Here is a 5,000-nt window from a genome sequence, read left to right on the forward strand (position 1 = left end):
TGCCGGTCTCCCCGGACGGATATCTCACTTACTTGTTTTCTCCAATAACGAGTACCGCCGAGCGCGAGGAGCGCGGCGCTCCCTGCCGGTCTCCATCTTTTCTCTTGTTCCTTGTACACCAGAACATTATAGTTTTTGACCAATATTCGTGTCCCCTAATAATTGCATGTTCTGTCCGTTTTTTTTTTTTAATTAAATAAAATAAATTATTAATTATTAATTTATCATAAAAATACCTACGAGAAAAAGTGTAGGTGATAAAATTATCTATAAAAAATGTACCGATACTTTTTTTCCTACGAGCCACCGTTTCTGAGATAATAACTATTCAAAAACTTATAAAAACGCGCTAAGTACACTACTACCTCATAGGTGGCGTGGAAACTAACTTTTTGAATCTAACACTAAGTATTGATACATTTTTAATGGATAATTTTACGATCTACAATTTTTGTCCGAGATACTTTTATGATAAAACTTACCTACCGTTTTGCTGAAAATCGCGAAAAACGAATGTGATTAAGTAAGTAAGTAAGTAAGTACGTAAGTAAGTAAGTAAGCAACTAAGTAAGTAAGTAAATAGGTAAGTAAGTAAGTAAGTAAGAAAGAATTACGTTTAAAGATATTTATTTCTCATTAAAAACATAATATTGTCACTTACATGAGAACATAAAAATATGATGTAATAATTTATCCGCCGTTCTTTAGATGTTCAGTACATACATGTTACACATTATAGTACTTATTCTTCTTCACAAAATTTAAGATTACACACTTTTACAGGGCACTGTCACATAACAAACAATTTCAGACATGTGTTTTATAAAAACTTTGAAACAATATAGTCTGATAGGTCACGTTTAAATGTTTTTAGTGACCTAATCTTTTTGAGAGATGAAGGTAGACTATTAAAAAGTGGTGCGCCCTCGTAAATAAACATACGCTTGCCGTAATTTGTTCTTGTCTTAGGTAGTATCAAGTAGCTGGCTCGTCTCGTGCTGCGTTTAGACGTTTACATGTTTAGTTTGGGTGAGTAAGATTGATGTATGATAAGAATTTTGATTTGATTTGAAATATATTTTTTTTTGGAGGTTTTTTATTTGGTTTCGGAGGGAAAATGAAATGTACGTGTCGCGCGTTTATTACTGAACATTATCGTACTCGTTATTAATAAAGTAAAAAAAAAAAAAAAAAAAAAAAAAAAAAAAAAAAAAAAAAAAAAAAAAAAAAAAAAAAAAAAAAAAAAAAAACGATTTTTTCTTCGAAGCCGCAATGCATATTCAATATTATGTTATTAATAAATAGTAAAATCAAATCAAAATCACTTTATTCACATATCAGAGAGTTTACACGTTCATATCGTTCGCGTGCACCACACATACGGCAGTCGGCGTCGAGAGTCGAGTCCGTAGCGAACGGTTCGCGACGCCGAATTCAACGCCGCTCAAGTTTTTTCTTGTAAAAAGAGTGAAAAACGCACGCGACAAAAATACAAAAACGCGCACAACACCAACCACCCCCAGCCACAACAACTGCTGCTGTTTTATTATTCTCGTCGTCGTCATCGTCATTCATATTTTATTTAATATATATTTATATTTGAGTAAGTTTGTGAATGCGCGCGATGATAACGACGATGATATAATAACAATACGGTTGTTGGTACTCTCGGGGCAGAGAGCTGGTGTGTCTGTGTCTGTGTTTGTGTCGCGCGTTGTTTTATATGTTCTTTTTTTACAATATAAAAAATGAGACAGACTCACCGCGCTGTGTCGATCGAGCGTTTTCGAGTTTCCCTATGCGGATGATATTTGATTTGGTGATTTGAAAGGTTTTTTGTGATTTCGTTTCTCATAATTCCTCTCTTCACTCTCTCTACAGTATCATACGCTGCGGCGATCCTCGTCACGTTGAAAGCGATCGTGTAAATTTTTTGCGCGCACCAAGACGCCGACTGGGCTTCGACGGTTTCCCTCTGTTAAGATTTTTAACGTGAGGGCCCGCAAGCCGGAACGCGTCGCGCATTTCACGCGTGCGAGACGTTCACGCTCCTCTCAAGCACCGGGCGTCGATCCGATTTGTGATCACGACGTGTACCGATATTAATACGTTGATACCGCTTCTATTGCGTGTCATCATTTTTATTATTACCCGAAGGGACTCTCGTTACTGAACTTTCATAACATACAATCGGCCCATCGCCGATTTATGATTCGTTCAACGCGCACCGTATGCCTTTGAGATATATAGTATACAGTGCGCGAACGGATATCTCACGATATGTTCAAGATGTCATAGTCGCGACGCCCTAAGGGGAGATCGCGACGCATGACGCGCTGAGCGCGACAACAATCGTTGTTTGCAGCAGCTCCCTGGTTGATCCTGCCAGTAGTTATATGCTTGTCTCAAAGATTAAGCCATGCATGTCTCAGTGCAAGCCGTATTAAGGCGATACCGCGAATGGCTCAATATATCAGTTTTGGTTCCTTAGATCTTACTCAGTTACTTGGATAACTGTGGTAATTCTAGAGCTAATACATGCAATCAGAGCTCTGACCAGTGATGGGATGAGTGCTTTTATTAGATCAAAACCAATCGACGGAGGGCCTCGCGTCCGAAGTCGTTAATTTTGATGAATCTGGATAACTTTTGCCGATCGCATGGTCCAGTACCGGCGACGCATCTTTCAAATGTCTGCCTTATCAACTTTCGATGGTAGTTTCTGCGACTACCATGGTTGTCACGGGTAACGGGGAATCAGGGTTCGATTCCGGAGAGGGAGCCTGAGAAACGGCTACCACATCCAAGGAAGGCAGCAGGCGCGCAAATTACCCACTCCCGGCACGGGGAGGTAGTGACGAAAAATAACGATACGGGACTCTTACGAGGCCTCGTAATCGGAATGAGTACACTTTAAATATTTTAACGAGGAACAATTGGAGGGCAAGTCTGGTGCCAGCAGCCGCGGTAATTCCAGCTCCAATAGCGTATACTAAAATTGTTGCGGTTAAAAAGCTCGTAGTTGCATTTGTGCGCCGCGCTGTCGGTGCATCGCATCCGCGGTGATACTGACACGTCTGCGGAGCATATCGTCGGTGAGCCGGCGGTAAAACGCCGGTTCAATATCAAAATCCTATCGCGGTGCTCTTCAGTGAGTGTCGAGATGGGCCGACAATTTTACTTTGAACAAATTAGAGTGCTCAAAGCGGGCTCAAAATGCCGCTTGAATATTTCGTGCATGGAATAATAGAATATGATCTCGGTTCTATTTTGTTGGTTTTCAGAACTCCGAGGTAATGATTAATAGGGATAACTGGGGGCATTCGTATTGCGACGTTAGAGGTGAAATTCTTGGATCGTCGCAAGACGAACATCAGCGAAAGCATTTGCCAAAGGTGTTTTCATCAATCAAGAACGAAAGTTAGAGGTTCGAAGGCGATTAGATACCGCCCTAGTTCTAACCGTAAATATGTCATCTAGCGATCCGCCGACGTTACTACAATGGCTCGGCGGGCAGCTTCCGGGAAACCAAAGATTTTGGACTCCGGGGGGAGTATGGTTGCAAAGCTGAAACTTAAAGGAATTGACGGAAGGGCACCACCAGGAGTGGAGCCTGCGGCTTAATTTGACTCAACACGGGAAATCTCACCAGGCCCGGACACCGGAAGGATTGACAGATTAACAGCTCTTTCTTGATTCGGTGGGTGGTGGTGCATGGCCGTTCTTAGTTGGTGGAGCGATTTGTCTGGTTAATTCCGGTAACGAACGAGACTCTAGCCTGCTAAATAGGCGTCGTCATTTAGGTGTGCGCGGCTTCAGGGTCGCGCAACTCACTGGCGGCGTATTAAAATTCTTCTTAGAGGGACCGGCGGCTTCGAGCCGCACGAGATTGAGCAATAACAGGTCTGTGATGCCCTTAGATGTCCTGGGCCGCACGCGCGCTACACTGAAGGAATCAACATGTTCTCCCTGGCCTAGAGGCCCGGGCAACCCGTTGAAACTCCTTCGTGCTGGGGATTGGGGTTTGCAATTATCCCCCATAAACGAGGAATTCCTAGTAAGCGCGAGTCATAAGCTCGCGTTGATTACGTCCCTGCCCTTTGTACACACCGCCCGTCGCTACTACCGATTGAATGATTTAGTGAGGTCTTCGGACCGACACGCGGTGGCTTCGCGGCCGTCGGCGTTGCTGGGAAGTTGACCAAACTTGATCATTTAGAGGAAGTAAAAGTCGTAACAAGGTTTCCGTAGGGGAACCTGCGGAAGGATCATTAACGTGTAACGGTCGCGTGCGCGAGCGTTGTCGCCGACACGCTTCGCTCACAGCCGACTGTTGACGATGATAACTTCAATCACGTGTCAATCACTGATTATTTTCGCGCTCGCGATGTGCTCTCTGTGCTACGTTGTCGCGTTTGCCGCGCGCGCGCTGACATCTCCCGCCGCATGTGGGGGGTGTCCGGCACGACGTCTCCGGCACGACGCTTCGGCGGGCGCGGTTCGCATGTACGCGACGCGCGTGCGTCTCGCGACGCGCTCATGTCGAGTGCGAAGCGAGTCGAGATCACGACGTACGCGCAATGCGTGCGTCACATAATATTTTGTTACACACAGAGATCGTTCACGTATTTTCTAAATATAAAAAACTATTACCCTGAACGGTGGATCACTTGGCTCGCGGGTCGATGAAGAACGCAGTTAACTGCGCGTCATAGTGTGAACTGCAGGACACATTTGAACATCGACATTTCGAACGCACATTGCGGTCCGTGGAGAAATATCCAGGACCACTCCTGTCTGAGGGCCGGCTGCATAAAAGAATACGACGACGCCGTCGCTGTATGCTGACAACACTGTTTGCGCGCCTAAAAAACGTGTAAAACGAGTGACGGTCTTCGGGCCGGGCTCGGGTAAACCCCGCCGGTTTTCCGGGGCCCGCTCGATCCGTTCGAAAATGTAAAATAAGCCGCAACGCGTGGTGCTGCTCGCGTGCAACGCCG

At 44.7% G+C, this 5,000-nt stretch overlaps 2 non-coding genes across 2 annotated transcripts; both read left to right on the forward strand.

Moving 5' to 3' along the window:
- The first annotated feature begins 2,369 nt into the window (after window positions 1-2,369).
- LOC126977660 (small subunit ribosomal RNA) lies at window positions 2,370-4,274 on the forward strand. Its single transcript, XR_007732334.1, has one exon. It is a non-coding gene; the product is annotated as a small subunit ribosomal RNA (ribosomal RNA).
- A 376-nt stretch (window positions 4,275-4,650) lies between these two features.
- Window positions 4,651-4,807, forward strand: LOC126977588 (5.8S ribosomal RNA). Its single transcript, XR_007732261.1, has one exon. It is a non-coding gene; the product is annotated as a 5.8S ribosomal RNA (ribosomal RNA).
- Window positions 4,808-5,000: the final 193 nt, after the last annotated feature.

The sequence above is a fragment of the Leptidea sinapis genome, chromosome 45 (assembly GCF_905404315.1).
Source record: "Leptidea sinapis chromosome 45, ilLepSina1.1, whole genome shotgun sequence".
Taxonomy (NCBI): Eukaryota; Metazoa; Arthropoda; class Insecta; order Lepidoptera; family Pieridae; genus Leptidea; species Leptidea sinapis.